The 22,783-nt window shown below is 38.6% G+C and overlaps 2 long non-coding RNA genes across 2 annotated transcripts in view; one reads left to right on the top strand and one right to left on the bottom strand.

Annotated features, from left to right (window-relative positions):
• The window catches only part of LOC141165235 (uncharacterized), a 154,342-nt gene extending 142,360 nt beyond the window's left edge, over window positions 1-11,982 (top strand). The window contains exons 3-4 of the long non-coding RNA XR_012251104.1: window positions 4,362-4,425; window positions 8,935-11,982. This is a non-coding gene — a long non-coding RNA (uncharacterized lncRNA). The remainder of the gene's footprint in view (window positions 1-4,361; window positions 4,426-8,934) is intronic.
• The window catches only part of LOC141165236 (uncharacterized), a 155,786-nt gene extending 134,177 nt beyond the window's left edge, over window positions 1-21,609 (bottom strand). The window contains exons 1-2 of the long non-coding RNA XR_012251105.1: window positions 21,515-21,609; window positions 11,381-11,472 (exon numbers count right to left, since the gene is read on the bottom strand). This is a non-coding gene — a long non-coding RNA (uncharacterized lncRNA). The remainder of the gene's footprint in view (window positions 1-11,380; window positions 11,473-21,514) is intronic.
• Between the last annotated feature and the right edge of the window lie 1,174 nt (window positions 21,610-22,783).

Raw genomic sequence — 22,783 nt, 5'->3', positions numbered from 1 at the left:
AGAGTAGAGCATAGCTTATCTCTGCAGACAGGAAATTATACCTTGGACCTCCGTGTCTGACTTTTAATAACTCCTTGTATGAAATGCCATGGAAAATGAGGAAGCACAATGATAATCAAACCGCAAGCGTAATGTGATTGCGGAATTATCTTCTGGGCTTTTTTTTTTTCTGAATGTGTTCCTGGTTAACTCCTTATCACATATATAATAGTGCAAAGATGACAAATGCATTAGTGACATGGATGATCATGCTCTCTGCTGAGGGAATTGTAGACTTCGATCTCTGCTATAAGGAGTATTCTCCGCTGTGGAAATGATGCAATTTAAAGAATGCTTTTAGCTGATGGATAAAATGTATGGTTTTAAAGGTCTAGAAGAGAAAATGTATAGTTAGATACAAATCGTGCCTACACCGCACGTCAATTTGTTGTAGACTAATGGATTGATATTCAGAGATTACAAATGGCACCCTCGCCAACACCCACGAAGACATGAAAAACCTGCATTGCTAATACATTTACTTTAATGCTAATCAGAAGTCGTAGACCTTGGGATTGTTGGTTTTATTAGTTTAGTATTTTTATTGTTTAACTCTTTATTTTTGCTGGAAAAACTATAAATATGAAACTAACTATACTGCTATTTATGCAGAATTAGGCCTAATTCAGACGTCTGTGATTTTTCTCGCAGGTACAAACAAGGACAGTTGCCCATCAGTGTTCTGGATCTGAATTTCAGCAGTATTTGGTCTGTGTGTCAGTTTTTACCATCAGTGATTCAGTAATATTTCACTGATAAAAAAAAATAAACTGCAAGGTTTCCCCTACTGTTCACGATGTTAATCCCAGGCAGCACAAGGATTGCACATGGATACCATCCATGCGGCGTCTGTGATTTTCATGGACCCATAGACTTGTATGGGTAATTTTGATCCGTGACTCAGATCAAAAACAAGCATGACTCCATGATTTTGTTTCGACCACTGAAACTGCTAAAAATCATGGACATGTGAACAGCCCCACAGAATACAATTGGTACATATTCTCCTGTGAAAAAAACCCGGTTAGAGCACGCACATGACACACAGATGTCTTAACCTTATAATGACCACCGATATGCCTTTTAATGGTGGCAGTTAAGGGGCCTTATTACTCAGTGCCGCTTTTTAATGTTTTTTCCAGTCCCCTATTAAGTGAATATGTTCGACAAATAATGGAGATCATGTTAAAAAAAGTAGTCCCATTTAAAATTAATTTCTCTCCTCTGACATGATCTAACATGTCAGAAGAGAGAGAAATTATGTCTTCAGGTCCCCCACGGTACCTTAGTGCCGGATCCGCCATCCCCCGGCCCTCCTCCTCTTGTTCCCGAAGCAAACTGGTGGGTGCTTATGCAGTGCGTCCGCCGAGATCTGCCAGTCGGCACCCAGCACGCTTAGGGATTATTCCTATTGGTTCCTGATTTTTGAGCACTGTGATAGACCCTATCACAGTGATTAAAAGCTCAATAATTAGTGAATATGGAAGCTCTTGGACTGTGCCTCGCTGTGCACCACCTTGATCCCTTGATCATCCCCCTAGTCAGATTAATTTTTTTTTTTTAATAATTTTTATTTCTTTTATTCTTTGCCGTTAGGGTTACGCTTAGGGTTAGAGTTAGACTTCAGGGTTTTTTCAAAAGTTACAAAAAAAAAAAAAATGATGACGATATGATGACATATTCAATATAATGTCCTAATGTTATCAAATTTTGCGTAGTACCTGTGGGTTCAAAATGCTCATTATACCTCTGGATAAAATCCTTGGAAGTGTAGTTTTCAAAATGGGGTTACTTGTGGGGGGCTTCTGCTGTTTAGGCACCTTAGGGGACCTGCAAATGCGACATGGTGCCCGCCATCTCTTCCAGCCAAATTTGTGTTCTAAAATTCAGATATTGCTCCTTCCATTTCGAGACCTGCTGTTTATGCAAACAGAACTTTTTGAGTATAAGTAGGTTTTCGCTGCGCTTGTAACAAAGTGGGTAACAAACTGTAGGGTACACTTTTTGGTGTTACCAGTTGCAAAAGTGAAACAATTTGGGGCTCAAGCAACATTTTAGAGGTAAAATTTTAATATTTTTTACATTCCAGTTTGCATTAATTCCCGTGTAGCATGTGAAGGGTTAAAAAAATTCTGACAGAAGTATTTGAGGGGTGCAGTTTTTAAAATGGTATCACTTTTGTTGCTTTTTCAATATATAGGCCCCTCAAGGTCCATTTAAATCTGAATAGTTCCCTAAAGAAACAAATTTTGTAAATCTGTTACAAAAATGAGAAATTGCTGCTAAACTTTTAACCCCTGTAACATCCTAATAAAATAAAATGACATTTGAAAAATGATGCAGATGTAAAGTAGACATATGGGAAATGTTATTTATTAATTATTTTGTACAGCATGACTAGCTGGTATAAGGATATAAAGATTGAAAGTTTGAAAATTCCGTTGTTTTTTTCTCCAATTTTTCAGCCAAATTGGGATATCTTCACAAATAAACCCAAGTGATATTGAACAAATTTTACCACTATCATGAACTACAATAGGTCATAAGCATTCCAGAGTTATTAACACATAAAGTGACAGGGGTTAGAATTGTGAAATTTAGCTTGGTCATTAAGATCAAAATTATCTCTGTCACTAAGGGGTCAAGGGAGAGAGGTCTTTCAATTACATGGGCATTACTGTCATTAGGGTTCATGGGCAGCAATTAAGAATAAAACCCCTCTTAGGCCACGTGCACATGTTGTGAGTATTTGGTGAGCTTTTTACCTCAGTATTGTAAGCTAAAACCAGGAGTGGGTGATAAATACAGAAGTGGTGACGTGTTTCTATTATATTTTCCTTCCTCCTGGTTTTGGCTTACAAATACTAAGGTAAAAAACTCACCAAACAAGCAATGTGTGCACTGTGCACATGGCATTAAGGCTTGATCACATCACTTTTGGACCACATGTTCATGACTCCATCAGGAATTCCACCTGACTGCCAAAATTCAGGATTTGGACCTACCAACAACAGGGTATCGATGGAGCCATTAACTAAAATGAACCAAACAGGTATAGATGTACACAATAGAATGGTACATTATGTTTTTGTGTCCGCCTAAGAATGGATATTCTTGCAATGAAGGCCAGAAGGACTATAAAGTGTCTTTGACTAGGTCTGCCTCATTGTAGTGAATTGAGAAGGACAGAAGTGCACACAAAATATGGCAACACGTCTGGTAAAGGATAGCTGTAAGTGATGGTAGCACTCATCTAAAGGTGTTGTGTGCCTTCACACCTATAAAGACATGGAAAGCCACTGCTGCTGCCCTGTGGCTGGAGGAAATGGTTCTTACAGATGTATAATAGCAAAAATGCATTCTGGCATGTTAGAGGGGCTGCACTGTGGGAATGAAGAGCCTCGGGATTCCAAAACGGTTTTTATTAGTACAAACGTGTTTCTGCACCAGACCGGTGCCTTTCTCAAAGTATAAAAACCAAGTGACTTGTTTTGTTATACCTTGAGAAAGATGTTGGTCCGACGCAGAAACACATTGGTAATAATAAAAACCATTTTGGAATCCCGAGGCTCTTCATTCCCACAGTGCAGCCCGCCTAACGTGCCAGCATACATTTTTGTCATCATTGTAGTGATTGGCTCTGGGGGTTGTACACTTGAATCTCTTTTTTACAGGGTCAGATGGAACACTCGATGGAGGCATAAATGTGTGGCCCAAACTTGATATGAACGAGCCATTGTATGGTTTAGCATAAACAAGGAGCTTACATTGACTGCAGTTACATTGCAATTTCTCAGTATAAATTAGAGCATTGATCAAATATGCTGGGGCGTATTTGCAGGTCAGGCTGCCTTTCTATGTTCAAATAATGCAATGTCAGCCAAAAAAAATAGAATAATATACCATGCTCCTTCAGCAACGTAGAAATAATAACGCCATAAGTGCTTAAATAATACTGCTGTGTTATGCCCAACTTATATTCCTATATGACACAAATAGAGGGGGGCAAAAATAATACCATGTAGTGGTTTAATAATATCTTTACCTACTGGGCAAATATTATCATTAAGCACCCAAAGAATACCAGCATAAGGTGCCCTTACACTATGAGCAGCGTATAATATATATATAATATATAATCACTGAATACATACATGAAGACACACACTGACTACACTACTACAATACTGATAACGATTCAATAATAGTTGTGTTTTCACAGTTAATTAGCTCTTTTAGTAACGCTGAGTACCTCAGTCAAAAATACTTTTTTTTGAATAAACATCTTTGTTCTAAAAAATATCTTTCTCCTTTGTTTCCAGCAAATAATACAATTCCAGGAGATTCTTTGAACTGACAAATCAATTTTTCAATCAACTTTTATAGGTAAGTGAAACCACTAATTTTCTTCCTTAATTAGTAATGCCCAATATGCACCTCTGAGCTAAAGCTAGATAAGGGCAGACATATTTTGGGGGAATTGTAAGCTATGTTGAAAGGAACATTCATTTAAAATGTATAATTTAATTTCCTTTTTAAATCTTACATAATTAAATAATGTCCTGTTGTTTTGTTGCCCCAAAGAGAGTATCTGTCATTTTAATTGTTATTTCATAAATGAATAGTACACATGAAAATATAAAATATGTAATATATCCTATGAGAGAAGTTTGTGTCTTTCTCCTCCTGGATAGATCTTTCACTCTTAGTTCTTGAGTGAAATCTTTATTCAGTGAAGACAGACCTTTTTATTACGGAGATAGGAGATGGTGCTTTTAAAAATCTATGGAGAATGGAGGAGCTGGACGCCGACAGAGACATTAAGTTGCAAGTTCTTCTTAAACGACAGTTACAGTTCTCCGTAGAACTTTATGAGCACCAACTGTCATCTCCCATCTCAGTAATGAGAAAATCTGTATTCACTGAAGACAAATTATACCAGTGAATTGAGAATTTTGAGAATGAAAGATCAGTTCAGGAAAAGAAAGAATTAGATACATACATATACCCAATGGCATTAAAGATGTGGATTATGCCACTAAGTATGGTAAGACATTTCCACATAGAAAGTTTAAACCACTCCTAAATAACATAGTATAAACAGGAGGAAAACTTGGAGTTTAAATGGTTAAAATATATATTTTATTGATTACAAAATCATAGTAGAAAAATAGTAATTGCAAAATACAAAAAAGACAGGCTGCTAACAATTGCTGGTAAGTTATTTACTTGAAATAGACGAGAAATTATACCCACTAGGTAAGTATGGGGTCTCCCAAAGTGGTGACACAATGGTCAAAACTAACCACATTTGTTGCCTGACTTGTTACCACAAAAATAAGAGTCACCAAATCCCCTTGAAAAAGCTAGTTACTTAAAGGGCTTGTCTGGTCAAAAGTGATAAGTCCGCAGTCACTCTGTGTGACTGCAGACTTATGAATCCCCCCAGTACATGGACTGTGCACTGCAGGGATTCACCGGTTTCAGACTCGGGACCGGAGGGTAAATACCCCCGGCCAGTGGGCGTGGCCTCGATCTCCATACACTTGTATTGAACGAGGCCGCGCCTTCTAGTCGGACGCACCTACTGGCCGCCTGCATCACTAGATGGGGTGTGGCCTCGCTCCATACAAGTGTATGTGTAACTCATAAATACCCACCGGTCACGGGTCTGAAACCGGTGAATCCCCGCAGCGCACAGTGCCTGCGCTGGGTGGATTCATAAGTCTGCAGTCACACAGAGTGACTGCAGACTTATCACTTTTGACCGGACAACCCATTTAAGAAGAGAAACGCGTGTTGGGGAGTCTTACTTTTGTGGTAACAAGTCAGGCTGACTCTATGAATGGGTAACATGGTTTCCCCTTTTATCTTTAAACAAGATTACATGACATAAATGTGGTTAGTTTGGACCATTGTGTCACCACTTTGGGAGATCCCATGCTTACCTAGTAAGTATAATTTGATATCTATTTCATGCACATAATGCACCAGCAATTGTTACCTGTCTGTCTTTTTTTGTGTTTTGCAATTACTATTTTTCTACTAAGATATTGTAATCAATAAAGTTGACACCTGGCTCTCACTGCCAGAAGTGGTGTCCACACCGCCCCCAGATGTTTAGACCCTGAAATGTTGCGATCGATATCAATCACAGAATTTAAAAGCCAGGGCAAGGGATCAAGCTCCCTCTCCCCTCTGATAAGATTTTTTAAAAAAATCACAAAATTAAAAAAAAATTGAAAAAATATTATACCGTACCCATAAATATGTATTTTTATGCAAATAAAAAAATAACAAAAAAAAGTACACGTTTGGTATCGCCTGAACGACTCAACCCATAAAACTGTTATGCTAGATAACCCCTTCAGTGAACAATTAAAAAAAAACGAGAAAAAGCTTTGCTTTTTCATCATACTGCTGAACAAAAAGTAGAATAAAATGCGATAAAAAGGATGAATGTAAAGAAAAATGGTACCGCTGAAAACGTCATCTTGTCCCACAATAAACAAGCCATGATATAGTTCCATCAGCGGAAAAATAAAAAAGTTATAGCTCTCAGAAAAAAGCAATGCAAAAAGAATTATTTTTTTCTATAAAACAGTTTTTTTGTGTAAAAACGGCAAAACATAAAAAAAAATTATATAAATGTGGTATTGCTGTAATCGTACTGACCTGAAGAATAAAGCTGCCTTACCAATTTTAACACATGCGGTACGGCATTAAAAAAAAACACAAAAAACAATTCCTGAATCGCTGTTTTTTGTTTATTCTGCCTCCAAAAAATCAGAATAGAAAGCGATCAAAAAATGTTATGTGACCGAAAATTATAGCAATAAGAAAGACAACTCGTTCCGTAAAAAAAATGCCATCACATGACTCTGTCAACAGAAATATGGAAAATTATAGCTCTCAAATATGGTGATGCAAAAACTTGCTTTCCAAAAAAAAAGTGTCTTTTAGTGTGTGGAAAGCTATCAAACATAAAAACCCGATATAAATCTAGTATCGCTGTAATCGCACCGACCCAAAGAATAAAGTTGTCTAATCAATTATACCACACGATGAATGGCGTAAAAAATAAATAAAACCAGTTCTTCACCTGCTGTTGATTTATTCATTCTGCCTCTCAAAATCACAGTAAGGCTCAGCTCACATTTATCCTGTGCTCTGCGCTGAGCTCTTACAATGGGTTTTCCATGTAAATACGTGATTAAGACAGAGCCCCCAGAAAAGGACAATGCTGAACAGAGGCCAGACGGAGTCCAGAGTAACTCTGCTGCCTCATTATAGTGAATGGATCCCTCAGGGTTTCATCTGAATCATGTCACTCAGAGATTTAGAGGGAAACCCAGATGTAAGTGCTCAGTGCTAAGTGCTCAGTGTAGAGCAAAGGATAAACGTGATTCAAAATGTTATCTAAAATGTTCCCAACAAAAGCTTCAACTCGATCCACAAGTCCCCACTCAAGTCTGTTATCTGTCAATGGAGATATAGGGGGCTTCCATGTTACTGGTAGCACAAAGGCTCGGGAATAGCTAAATGGCTCCTCGACCCCTCAAAAGAAATTCAGCAAATTCTGTGCTCCCAAATCCAAATGTCCTTCTGAGTCCCACATTGTGCCTAAACCACATTTAGCGTCCACATGTTTGGCCTTTCTGTAATGATGAGAGCTTGCCTAATTTATGGGTGCATATCGCCAGAAGCATAAAATGGGCATAATGTATTGGGCACTACAATGTAATGGTCACTATAATGTATGGGCACTACACTAGCAGATTTGCAATTTTCACTCAGAAACATCCAGTGCTGCTTGTTTCTGAAAAAACACCCATGAAGTCAAATCATCACTACACCTGTAGATAAATTCCCAAAGGAGTATAATTTCCAAAATTTAGTCTAGGGGTAGAGCTAATCGTGCAGTGGTATGGTGGAGCGATGGTTACTGCAGGTTGTAGGCTTGTCGGAAGAGGTGGGTCTTCAGATTCATTTTGAAGGTTTCCACGGTAAGCGAGAGTCTGAAATGTTGGGGTAGAGAGTTCCAGAGTAGAGGGGATGCACGAGAGAAATCATGTATGTGATTGGGGGAAAAGGAGATAAGAGGGGAGTAGAGCAGGAGATCTTGTGAGGATCGGAGGTTGCTTGCAGGTATGTACCGGGAGACTAGGTCATAGATATATGGAGGAGACAGGTTGTGGATGGCTTTGTATGCTGTGATTAGGGTTTTTAACTGGAGTCTCTGGGCAATGGGGAGCCAGTGAAGAGATTGACAGGCCAGTGAAGGAATTGACAGAGAGGAGAGGCCAGGGAAGAGCAGGAGGACAGGTGGATTAGTCAGACAGCAGAGTTTAGGATAGATTAGAGGGGTGCAAGAGTGTTGGAAGGGAGGCCACAAAGCAGGAAGTTGCAGCAGTTGAGGCGGGAGATGATGAGGGCGTGCACTAGTGTTTTTGCAGATTCATGGCTGAGGAATATGCGTATCCGGTAAATATTTTTGAGTTGGAGTCAGCAGGAAGTGGAAAGGGCTTGGATATGTGGTTTGAAGGAGAGATCAGAGTCCAGGGTTACACCACAGCAGCGCTTCTTCCCTTCTGAACTTTGCACTGTGCTTCAAAAGTAGCTTTTCACCACTTATGGGCTATTGGCATACTCAAGAGAAATTGCACAACAAATTCCGGGGTCCATTTTCTCCTGCTATCCTTGTGGAAATGAAAAAATTTAGGGTAAAACAACATTTTTGTGGGAAAAATATATATATATTTTTTCACAGTTCAACATTGTAAAATTCTGTGAAGCACCTGTGGGTTCAAGGTGCTCACCACACATTTAGATATATTCCTTGAGGTGTTTAGTTTCCAAAATGGGGTAACTTGTTGTTTTTTTTCCACTGTTTAGGCCCATCAGGGGTTCTCCCATTGGAAGCGGTGCTCCTTCCCTTCCGAGCCCTGCCATGCACCCAAACAGTAGTTTTCCCCTACATATGGGGTATCGACATACTCAGAAGAAATTGCACAACAAATTTTGTCTTCTTTTTTCTCTTTTTACGCTTGTGCAAATGAAAAATTTTGGGTTAAAACAACATTTCTGTGGCTAAAATATGATTTTTTTATTTTCACAGCTCAACGTTTTAAACTTCTGTGAAGCACCTAGGGATTCAAGGTGCTCACTACGCATCAAGATAATATCATTGAGGGGTCTAGTTTCTTAAATGGGGTAACTTGTGGGGGGTTTCCACTGTTTAGGCACATCAGGGGCACTCCAAATGTGACATGGCATCAGTTATCGATTCTAGCCAATTTTACGTTCAAAAAGTCAAACGGTGCTCCTTTCCTTCCGAGCCCTGCCATGCACCCAAACAGTAGTTTTCCCCAACATATGGTATATTGGCGCATGCAAGAGAAATTGCACAACAAATTTTGTGGTCCATTTTCTCCTGTTACTCTTAAGAGAATAGAAAAAATTGGGGCTAAAATAACATTTTTGTGAACAAAAGTAAAATGTTCATTTTTTCCTTCCACATTACTTTAATTCCTGTGAGGCACCTGAAGGGTTAATAAACTTCTCGAATGTGTTTTTGAGTACTTTGAGGGGTGCAGTTTTTAGAATGGTGTCAATTTGGGGTATTTTCTGTCATATAGGCCACCCAAAGTCACTTGAAATGTGATGTGGTCCCTAAAAAAATGGTTTTGTAAATTTTGTTGGAAAGATGAGAAATTGCTGATAAACTTTTAACCCTTTCAACTTCCTAACAAAAAAAAAATATTTTTAAAAAATGAAGCTGATCTAAAGTAGACATGTGGTAAATGTTATTTATTAACTATTTAGCTTGACATAACTCTCAATTTTAAAGGCATAAGAATGAAAAGTTTGAAACTTCAAAACTTTCTCCAAATTTCCGATATTTTCACAAGTAAATCCAAGTCTTATCGAACAAATTTTATCACTATCATGAAGTACAATATGTCACGAAAAAACAGAATCACTGTGATCTGTTGAAGTGTTACAGACTTGTTTCCACATAAATTGATACTGGTCAGAATTGTAAAATTTGGCCTGGCCATGAACAGGAAAACAGGCTGGGGGGTGAAGACAGATGAATATTTATGGCATGCTTGAGAACATAATGAAGCCATAATGAAATATGAGTAAAGAACACAGTAGTAGTAGCTAAGGGTAGCATCAAGGGGCATAGCAAAGTTTCAGCATAGTGTGAGCCAAAAACATCTGAATGGACCCTTACCCTAGGTAGCCATGTTTACAAAGATGGTGGTGCTCCCTAATCATAGTGAGATATGGGTGAATCTCAGGAGATGACCATTTTGCTATTCAAAAAAATAACTATACAAAGTCCAATATTACCTCTGTAGTGTGTCCATATAGTGGAAGATACCAGTTCCGCAAAACATATTAAAGAGGACATGTCATGTGTCCAAAAAAATGACACCTTGCCAAAATCTCTGTACTCCTCTGAAACTGCTGCTGTTTTCCATCTGTCATTTTGTCTCTCCTTTGGGGAGATATGCCCTTTTTTCTTTTTTGGCTCCAAGTATGCTTATGGTCCCACAGAATATTCTACAAAAGTGTAGTCCTTCCATTCTATGATGCTGTCCACTCGCCACTCAGCAGCACCTGAACCTAGTTGAACAGTGTGATCTTGCAAGACGATTGGACAGCATCATAGAAGAGAAGAAATACAGAGTGAGATCACGCAGTTCAAACAGGTTCAGATGTTGAGCAGTGAATGGTTATCCAGCAAAATTAGTGAGAATAAAATATAAATTTTAATAATATCATTAAAAAATAATTGCCTTAAAAAATAGAGATAGGCTCCAAGCCTAAGTGAAGCTACAGTAACTATGCGAACCTAAGTCTCTATGAAAATGAAAACTATTCAACAAGTGCAAAGACAAATGTCTCTTAGAATAGGGTGATCAACAATTCAAATTGGACCCAAGACACAAGTTGTTCAAAGACAAAATGTCTAAAATAAGTCCAATATGTAGTCCAATCTTGCAAAATATTCTTAGTGACTGGAATTTCCTCAAAAGTCTATACGTATAGCAAAACATGATTTCATAGACTAAATTTCAAGTGAAACCACTTTGAGTCAAGAATAAGATAACTATTGAACTGTGAGATTTATCTGGAGTGGACCTTGTATGTCCACTAGTTGCTGACTTGAGCAGTGAATGGGCAGAAAAAAACTCTTGTGAAATACAAGAATACTTGGAGCCAAAAAAGGACATATCTCCACAATGGGGATTTTTGGCAAAAACACATTTTTGGACACATGACAGGTCCTCTTTAAGATATTACAGTACAATTATAGATAATTACTTACACGTGACATTCTTTCTGATGGAGTCGTTCACTTTTCCTGTCTTATTCATTTGGGCCAGACCGCCATGGCGACTTCTTTCAGGCATTACTTGTCTGCAGAGTAAACAACAAAGACATATTTGACTTCTCACTTTTCCAGTACTGTCAGCATCTATTCCCCACCTGAACAAACTCCCCATTCTGCTAACACCACAATGTTGAGCTTGCTGTTGCCATATTTGTTCCTATTACTTGACTTGCTGTATGGCATGGTAACAGTACTGCTTTTAGTGCACTGCATAATATTAATAATAATAGCAGTAGTAGTAAAAATGCCCACCACTGTGCCCCTTACATAATAAACCCCAAGACAATATTAATGCCTCTTGTTTTCCTTTAATGGTTATAATACCATCAGTGCCCCTATAATGTAATAATGCTTCTTACGTGGCCACTTGACATTTCATATTGTCCTCTGTGTGCTCCTAGAAAGTAATAATGTCCCCTGAGTGTCCCCTTAGCCATTAATGATGCCCCGAATGCTTAACAAAAGTAATAATAATGCCACTGTGCTCCCCTTGTGTAGTAGTAATACCCTAAGTACCTCCATGTAAAGTAATAATGCCCCTCTCAGACCCCATATACAGAAATAATTTCCCATGATTTCCCATGTATAATATATATATATATATTTCACCCCCTGATGAAGGCATAGCGCCAAAACGTGCGTAGGGGCACTGAGCAGTGTGATTCTGTACAAAGATGGCACATGGTTTGAATGACATCGGTCCTACTATTTGACATCTGATTTACCGAGGGGTGATTAGTACTGATTACATCTATATATATATATGCTCTATATCTAAAAGCTTTCACTAAAATCTATATTTGCTAATGTATAGTGAAGTGATCTATCTATATTATATACTCTGCTTTCCTTAAATATATGCATAGGGACTAAGTACATCACTATGTCTTACTAAAGCTATAATAAGATACATCATCTATACATTGTATGGTGATGCATTTATTAGTCTACACACTGCTTTTTAACTGAGTTTTACAGGTTTTCATGGGATTTTTTTGTCTCGCTGTTGTTATATGTATTTTATTCATAATAAACATTACAATTTATATCTAACCTTATAGAGTTATGTTCTAATTATCTATTTACTCGATGGTAATTATAAAAAGAGTTTCCCCATATATAGTAATGATTTTCCCTTAGTCCCTCCCAGATATATTAACAACTGTCCGAGTCCCTCCCCCCACATATACAAATAATGCCATTTGAGTTCCTCCATAAAAAAGTAATAATGCACTATAAAAAATCAAATCAAATACAATTCTGTGCCAAACTTTTAGGCAGGTGTCAAAAATCTGCAACAAAACAAGAATGCCTTAAAAGATACAAGTGTTAATTTTAACCAATTAACAAAATGTAAAGTTAATGAACAAAAGAGAAATCTGAATCAAATCGATATTTGGTGTGACCATTTTTTGGCTTCAAAACTGTATAAATACGTCTAGGTACACTTGCACAAAATCAATGATTTTGTGCGATTATCGTCAGGTGTATGAGAAAGAAATGATACCAAAGAGGTGATCATCTTTTTCATTTGTAGGTTGAAACACAGTCAATAACTAAAACAGAAACAGCTATGTAGGAGGCTTTAAAACAGGTGAGGAACAGCCAAACTCTACTACAAAGGTGAGATTGTGGAAGACAGTTTCATGTCACATGTCAATACACAATGGCAAGACTGAGAGCACCAACAGGACACAAGGTAATTATACTGCACTAGCAAAATCTCTCCCAAACAAATATTTCAAATTACACTGGAATTTCAATATTTGCTGTTCCATGGCTTTTTAAGAAGCATCGAGAAACAGGCAATGTTGAAGAATGCAGGTGCAGTAGTCTACCAAGGAAACTTAGTGCCGCAGATAAAATATATAACTTGCTTATTTCCCTTCTAAATCGGAAGATATCCAGCTGTGCCATCAGCTCAGAACTGGCAGAAAGCATTGGGACCTAGCTACTCCCATCTACTGATCAGAGAAATCTGTCTAGAATAGATCTTCATGGAAGAATTGCAGCCGAAAAGTCATACCTTGGACATGGAAACAAGTTCAAGAAGCTCAATAATGCACAAAAATAAGAACTGGGGTGCAGACAAATGGCAGCAGTTACTCTCGACTGATGAGTCAAAATGTTAAATATTTAGCAGTAATAGAAGGTAGTTTGTTCATGGAAGTCTGCAGGTAACAGTGACACATGGAGGAGGTTCCTTATAAGTTTGGAGCTGCATTTAAGCACATGAAGTTCAGGATGTGGTCAGGATTAATGGTGCCTTTATGCTGAGAAATACAGACAGATATATATTCAAGATGTAATACCATCAGGGAGGCGTCTGATTGGCACCAAATGTATTCTGCAGCAGGACAGCGACCCCAAACATGCTGTACAGCCTATGTCATTATGAACTATCTTCAGTATTAAGAAGGACAAGGAGTCTTGGAAATGATGATATGGCCCTCAAAGACAGTGCCGGCATTAGGAACCTGCAAACTAAGCATTTGTCTAGGGCCCCCACTTCCCAGGGGCCCATCCGCCAGTGGTTGCTACTGGGCTCGTGAGTCAGGGGGCCCGGTGTCAGTGCCGCCTCCGGCCCCTCCCCCCGCATCGCGCATTCAACTGTATCGGCATCATAGATGTCGATACAGTTGAAAGAAATGATGGAGGAGAGAGCGTCAGGTTACGCTCCCTCTCCCATAATTCCCCCTCTGGGTCTGATACAGCGAGCGTGATGATGTCACTTCATAACATGCCATACTGTGTCGGACAGTGGAGCTGCTGAGACGCAGTGCAGAGACCAGAGCAGCAGGAAAATGAGGAGAGGTGAGTATTTATTTATTTTTTTTAAATCTGTGAGTACGTGGTGGTCAAAATACTGGAGGACTATGGGACTGTATTATATTATATGTACTCTATGGGGGCTGCATTATACTCTATGAGGGCTGCATTGGACTTTATGGGGGGTGGCATTAGAATCTATGGGGGCTGCATTAGACTCTATGGGGCTGCATTGTACTCTATGGTGCTGCATTGTACTCTATGGGGCTGCATTATGCTCTATGTGACTGCATTGTACTCTATGGTACTGCATTGTACTCTATGGGGCTGCATTATACTCTATGGGGCTGCATTATACTCTATGGGGCTGCATTGTAATCTATGGGGAATGCATTATACTATATGTACTATATGGTGGCTGCATTATACTATATGGAGGACTATGGGGTGTGATTATACTATATGGAGGACTATGGGGTGCATTATACTTAACGAGCAAAATGCTGCCTATTCATCGAGTGATTGGATTGTTTAAGCCGCAACAAAAATCATTGTTCTCAGCAGCACATCGCCCGGTGAAAACTGCAGATATGCTGCTGATAACATGATACTGTATGAGGACAGACTGATCTACTAGTGATGATTCTGTGCCCATAATTCTTCCTCAGCTGGTGTGAAGAGGCCGGGAAACAAGAATCGAACGACTTCAATATTGTTGATCATGCTCGTTTAACGGCCCTAACTCAGCTCATGTAAATACAACCAAAATGTTTCTGTGTGATATTGCAATATGTTATCATTTGGAGCCCTACTTTAAACTTTTGCCCAGGGCCCCACTTTGTCTAAAACTGGCCCTGCCCACAGAGACCTGATCTCCGCATCATTGAGGCAGTTTGGAGTTATATGAAGAGACAGAACGATTTGTGCAAGCCCTGCGGTAGAACACACAATAACTAGACTCTGCTTCCTGGTTTAGCCCAGCACCAAATCTGTTAGTTACCCACTGGATCAACATCAATAGTTGGCTATCTTTACATAATTGTACCAATGAATTGCTAACTATTTACAGTTGAAGACTTGAAAAGTGTTAAGAAAAGGTCTGTTTATGTACATATACAGTCAAGGCTCCCTTAAAATTGTTCCAGAAAATTAAGTATTTTTCCCAGAAAATTATTGCAATTACACGTTTTGTTATACACATATTTATTTCCTTTGTGTGTATTGGAACAACATAAAAAAACATAGAAAAAAGGCAAATTGGACAGAATTTTACTAAAAAACAAAAGAAAAATGGGCTGGACAAAGTTGTTGGCACCTTTCCAAAATTGTGGGTAAACAACTTTGTTTCAAGCATGTGATGTTCATTCAAAATCACCTGTGGCAAGTGACAGGTGTGGGCGATATCAAAATCACACTGTCTGAAGACTTAAGAACCAAAATTGTTGAACAATATCAACAATCTCAAGGTTACAAGTCCATCTCCAGAGATTTTGATGTTCCTTTGTCCATGCTGCCCAACATAATAAAGAAGTTTACAACCCATGGAACTGTAGGTAATCTCCCTTGATGTGGACAGCAGAAAAAAACTGATGAAAGATTGCAAGGCAGGATAGACCGAATTTGGAATAAGCTGTCTCAATCAAGTTCCAAAGAAATTCAAGCTGTCCTGCAGGCTCAGGTTGCAACAGTGTTAGCACAAACTATACATCGACATTTGAATGAAATGAAACACAAATGACCCAGGAGGACCTCACTGTGAACACAGTGAAATAAGAAAGCTAGACTTCAGTTTGCCAAAATGTACATGAGTAAGCCAAAATCCTTTTGGGAAAGCGTTTTGTGGACAAATGAGTCCAAGATAGAGATTTTTCGTAAAATTGCTGTTGGGAGAAGGCACCTTTCAAATATGAGAGAGCTGGAGGAGTTTGCAAAAGAAGAGTGGTCCAAAATTGAGAGATGTAATAAGTTTGTTGATAGTTATAGGAAGCGATTGATACCAGTTATTTATTCCAAAGGGTGTGCAACCAAATATTAAGTTGAGGGTGCCAGCAATTTTGTTGGGCCCATTTTTGGAATTTTGTGTGCAATTATGTCTAATTTGTGTTGAGTTACCCTACCATTTTCCTCCAGCAGACTCCTCTGCGCCCATCAACTTTTCCTTTCCTACTGCTTATAAGATGATCACTTTTCAGTCCCAGGGTTGAGGGTTGTTTTAAGCGTTATTGAAAGCTCTTTTATAGTCATAACTTGAAATAAAGTTCTCCCTCAAAGTGGGTGATATGTTTTTAAAATTATGTGACAATTACAATTGTTAAAAGACACATACAAAGTACATAATGTAAGTTTGATAGACATTCACCTATTTCTGGATGTCTTGCCAGAGCACATTTACCTCCAAAACAAAGGATTTGGAGACTATTAAATATATGAAAATTTTCAATAATAAAAGAGGTTTATTTCAAAGTAATTATAATATTACAAATGTATAAAAGATAAAAATGGCAACATATTTGTTGGACGTATAGCTAAAGAAAAGACAGATTGCAAAAATGTAAAAGACAAAAACACACAACGTATACACAATGTAACAGACCTAACGAATTTTCCGTTTAGGGCCTGCATGAGGCCAGTGATGTTTTTTAGCGCTGCCCCTGGCACAAAGGAAAATCACAATGTATAAAGAAAACTAAAGTAAAGAAGTAATGGTGCAATTTTCTAAAACCGACAGATTTAGATTCCAGGTTTTTTGTTTTTTAAACCCATTGAAAGCTTTTTCCAAAACACTCCAAGTCATTTTGTAATTATAAAGTTGTGGTCCAAGCTTATCATATTGATGAGAGATAGGTCTTCTATATCGATGGCTATGGTCCAAAAACCAGCACCCCCATTGATCAGTTGTTTTCAGCCCTCACGGTGGCCGGATATAAACAGTGAATATGACCAGAACAACATAGCTCTGTTTACCGTGTAGTGGCCATTGCCGAGTCCTGCAGTTTAGCTCCTACTGAGGTGAACAGAAGCTGAGCAGCAGCTATCGGAAATTTCCCCTGGGCTTTTCTGGCTCCATTCACTAATTACATCTTGCTCCAGCAACAGCAGTAAACAGATGATCAGTGCAGGTGTTTGGTGTTGGAACTTGGAACGCAATCTGATATTGATAACCTGTCCAAAGGATAAGTCATCAAAATCATAAGCCTGGACAACCCTTTAAAACCTAAGTGAGAGCTCTATGTCATTAAGTAGTTTCACTCACTCTATTTAATTTAGTATGGCGCAAGAAAAAGGAGACTACTGCACTGCAAAACTTTACTTCCTCTCAGAAGATGGCAGCTTCAGGAACAGATAGAAAGCAAGGCCACTAAAGGAACGTGAATATCATACAAAAAATAAGAATTACAAGTTGCCTGTGAGTTTTTTCTCCTTGTTAATAAAGTCTTGATTACTACAGTCTCAGCACTGGCATTCATTGTATAGGAGTGCATGAAGAGGGTAGAAAAGAATGGTGGCAATGGTAATGTAGGTATTACTCAACAGTCCTGACCAACTTCAACCCTCACATCTTCCTTCCCTGCTGTCCAGCTCTCTTTGTTCTCAATACGCATTTTAGTTACCATAGTAATCCAACATGCATCTCTGAGGTTACTTTTCTAGACCTTTAAAGGCTGTTTCAAGTGGCTACATGCCGCCTGAGTAGTCAGGTAGTAAACCTACCCTGCTTCCAAGTAATGTCATCTCTCCTCATCCACTGGACAAACTTGACTCTGATGTATTATGGTGCCTCATTGCCTATTTGACTCCTGCCTGTTGCACACACAGCTTTGCTATATCAAGGTCCCTGACTGTCTATTTAGTTCTGCTGTTTCAAAGTACTTGTATCTAAGGGGTGACATTTCTCCTTGCAGAGAGAGACATGTTAATCATGTCAAAGTGAGGAGACTTTTAAAGCCGCAATGCTCCTCTGGGAAATATGCAAATTGTCTCTTTACAGAGGAAGAGGACTAGAACTCTAGTGCCACCTACAGGAAGTAGCAATCCTAAAAGTCAATAGTGACCCTTTAACAAGCCTTATCACATGACTTAAGATATAAGCCAGAACCAGAAACTCAATTTTCAGACACTGTGTTACGGGGTACTGCCCCTCCTCAGTGCAAAGTGTGAGTTCTGGTTTGGCTGGGTGAGAGGCATCAGACCGGTATCTAAGGGGTAACATTTCTCCTTGCGGAGAGAGACATGTTAATCATGTTAAGGTGAGGAGACTTTTAAAGCCGCAATGACTTTTAGAATTGCTACTTCCTGTAGGTGGCACTACAGTTCTAGTCCTCTTCCTCTCTTAAGAAACAATTTGCATATTTCCCAGAAGAGCATTGCTGCTTTAAAAGTCTCCTCACCTGACGTGCTTAACACGTCACTCTCCACAAGAAGAAATATTACCCCTAGATACCGGTCTGATGCCTCTCATCCAGCCAAACCAGAACTCACACTTTGCACTGACGAGGGGCAGTACCCCAAAACACAGTGTCTGCAAATGGAGTTTCTAGTTCTGGCTTATATCCTAAGTCATGTGATAAGGCTCGTTAAAGGGTCACTATTGAGTTTTAGGATTGCTACTTCCTGTAGGTGGCACTAGAATTCTAGTCCTCTTCTTCTCTGAAGAGACAATTTGCAAAGTACTTCTATGCACAGTCATCTTTTCTATATTAAGGCACCCAACTCTCTATTCAGCTTTGTTTTTCCAAGCAGTTTATTCACACTTTCAGCTCTGCTATATCAAGGTGCCTGACTACCTTTTTGTTTCTGCAGTTCCAAGGGGCTGTTTGCACACTCAGCTCTATTGGTGGGAGGTTAAATCTACAGCACACATGTAAGAGTTTTGAAGGCTCATATATACTACACATGAAAATCTGATTATACAATTAAGTTTTTACTTTGAAACTCAGAAAGTTTTTTGTTAATACATGTAGTTTGAAGGAGAAGTAAGTGTATATTTAGAAATATAAAATATTACTTTGGAACCCATCCTTCAAATGATGCAGCCTGGCCAGATACCCCAGACTATACATACCCAGATAGATAAATTAAGATATATTAAAGGGGTTTTCTAGGTTAATAAAACATAACAAGGGCAAAATGCTCTAAAATATTAAATAAACCATTATTTACCAAAGAGATGATCACTTCTCTCACCTGTCATTATTTACGCCATTATAACAATACCTGTGTGACCAATGTAACCAATTAGCAGCCCCTACACACTCATGCCATACACTGCTCTGAACACTGATCGGTCACCTGGGAGACAGGTACGTCATCACTGCAGGACACTTTTTCAAGGACCAACAGAGCTGGAACAATGAAGGGTTTATAAAATAAGAATATTACTTTCTGATAAATACAAATAAAATATTGACAGCAACATAATCTTTCATATGACTTAGAAGATTCACATCTATTTTAATCAAAAATGTAAACCCAATGAAAAACAAAGACTAAACACATTCCATAATTTTGGTTGCACTAATTATGTCTTAATGTTTCCTCTAAATTCCATAGAGAACTCAGAGAATTATTTACACTATGTGAATTTTGCTGGAATTTAAAAAAAAAATAGTCAATAAAAATTGTCTTATTCTCAGAGGATCAAAACTGTCAGAAATTGCTTCAAGGAGCAACTGTAAGTAAATTATTAGTTTGTATACAAGTAACCTTAAATGCGGCTCTGTTATAATGCCGGAGGCTTTAGAAAAAGGTCTCTAATATATTAAATATTGCCTATAGGACTTCATGATATTTACCTTAACTGCATCAGATCCATGGTCACACTTGAGTAAATAACACAAGGCTTGTCTTACAGGGTCACCATCAAAAAGCTTTCTTTCATACAGTTTCACTGTAATAGCAGGATATTAAATGACTGAGACACTGTATCTATTTTCTTTCTATATTACAGCTGTGTTACCCCATATTTAATGTGAAAGTGTATCAATATAATATTGAGGATGCCATATTGAGGGACAAAGGCAGTCTATCAATTATCTGATTTATTATCAGTTTATTTCCTACTTTTTATAACAGTGCCAACTAAACCTCAACACCATACACAGACCATAGTCAGTAGTCACCCATGATAGTTTGTGCCAATAAGGCTATGTGCCCACGTTGCAGAAATGAAGCAGAAAATTTCTGCTTCATTTCTGCAAGTCCTCTCCCAGAAAAACGCATGCGGAATTCTGCACGCGTTTATCGCGCGTTTTTCTTGCGTTTATCGCGGGTTTTCCACATGCGGAATTGCCTTGCGTTTTTTATGCATTGGACAAAGGCAATTACGCTTGCGGAAACGCAAAATTAATTGACATGCTGCGGATTTTTGAACGCAGCATAAACGCTGCGGAAAAATCCGCAGCATGTGCATAGAACTTGCGGAATCCCATTGGGGACCATGGGGTGCGGATTACCAAGCGTTTTACAAGCGTTTCCGCTGCGGAAATTCCGCATCAAAAACGCTTGTAATCCACAACGTGGGCACGCAGCCTAACCGGCCTCATGATCTACTTGGTCTCTCTCAAATGGACACCTCCAACCTCAGACTGATTTCATTGTATCTAAACATATAAATTGTTGCTTTTTGCAAAGAAATTAGAGAAATTTGTACTATAAAAATATAGAGATACAAATTATGTTTCAAAAGGCTCAGACTAGTAAAAAAAAAAGAATTGATACTCACCGATCCTCCACAGCTCTGGTAACCAGATCACTGCTGTTCTCCACATCAGAATGGCAAAGATTTCTGATCATTGGCTGATGCAGATAATTTTATGATAGGTGGTAGCTTCAGTTTTGGGACCCCCAGTGATGCTGAGAATGTGGGATAAGTCAGCGCTGCATTTCCTTTATTCTCAGAATTGGTGAAGGTACCAAAGGTCAGACACCCATCGATCCCTTTTTTAAGATAGGAATATCCCTTTAAGCACAGCATACAAACCAGTATTTTACTGTGATATGAGGATACAATAAAATAATGAATCTTGCCTGCTATCTGAAGCTACTTAGAAATATACCAAACCTCGGACATACAGTCTAAGCTATTTGATGAAAAGTAGAGCAAAGAATTCTCCCTTGTGCATTAATAATCAAGGTCGCTAACCACCTACAAAAGTAATATGTTTTTCTGGCAAGGTCCTTGGAGACTAATACAACTAGCTGGGTCCTTGTCAATGTCATGGGCCGTGAAGGAATACATGAGAGCGGACTGATGCATTATTGAAACTAGAAGTTTTGAGTGCTCCTAAGCTCTTGCCCTACCTTCACATCTCCAGTCTGATGCGTCATCTACAGGTTTCATCTCAACCCAGCACGAAGTTTTGCTCTTGGTGAATGAAAGGCTGGTAGCAAATTCTTTCCCACTGGAAGACTAATTTATGCAGATCTATTAATTTATTCCTTGAGGCTTCCAACTCATTAACTGTCAGCTTTGGTCGTCAGACTAACTCCATTTACATGTCCGCAGAGTGGGACGGATACATTTCTTTGCCCCTGGGCTCTCTGCAAGAGGGAATGCAAATCCCTGCTTGACTCTTTATTTAATCAGGTTTTACTTCAGGAATTATATTGTCCTGATGTTTTCCAAGACCAAAGTGTCAAGGACTTGAAACCAGTTAAAAATCCAATTTTTTCTTGTTTAATGCTAGAATGCTTGCAGAAATTCTATTAGACAAAGTCTGGCTTCAGCGCTGACCATGCTTCTAAAATCAACAAAGGAAAACACTACTTCCTGTATTCTTGTTTTTTTTTTCATTTCCATTATTTGTATGCATCCGTTTTATGATTAAAATTTCCATCTTTTATGCTAGAGACATTACTTACACTGTTTTATTCTGTAGACAAATAGCATATTTTATGCATTTGTTGTGCAACTGAACATAACCTTTGACCCTTTGTGCTGTTTCTTCCCAACTTATTGTGTATTTAAATCCCCTTTGTCATGGTTTATATATGGGACCAGTTTAGATAAGTATCAATAAAGGAGTAAAAGACCAAGTTCTGTCTCTTTGTATACACCCCTCATCACCTATTATCAGCACCTTTTTTGTGCTTTTTCTGACCCAAATTTAAAAGTATTGCACAGTAAATCTTTGTGTCCTAAACTCTAAATGAAGTAAGCAAAAAATAATTTAGATTACAAAACGGAAGATTGCTGCAGTCAAGGAAAGGACAGTACAGATTTTAATCACTTCAGATATAACTGCCTCCCCAACAGCGCCTCACCAACTAGGGAGGCTCCTCATTAGTTATGGCCACCTCAAAGTTTGATAAGAACTGCTCTGTGCTACCTTTTGTTAAGAGGGCACTTCCCAGAAAGCAAATCATCAATGTATTCTCTTTGTAGACTATAAGTCGGTAAGAAATCCTTTGAGATTTCAGCGCTAAATACCTAAACAACCCTAAGGTGGTCTCTTCTGCAATTTTTACTATCAACGCCATGCTAAAAAGTATGGTAATCTGACTGTGCTAGTGTAGTAGAGAGCAATGGACCATCAGGAGGATTCTTGCAGGAAGTGCCAGAGATGAGGA

This window comes from Phyllobates terribilis, unplaced genomic scaffold (genome assembly GCF_046119375.1).
Source record: "Phyllobates terribilis strain yellow unplaced genomic scaffold, ASM4611937v1 Scaffold_11__3_contigs__length_659146591, whole genome shotgun sequence".
Lineage (NCBI taxonomy): Eukaryota > Metazoa > Chordata > Amphibia > Anura > Dendrobatidae > Phyllobates > Phyllobates terribilis.
This window is presented reverse-complemented; position numbering and strand designations above follow the sequence as displayed.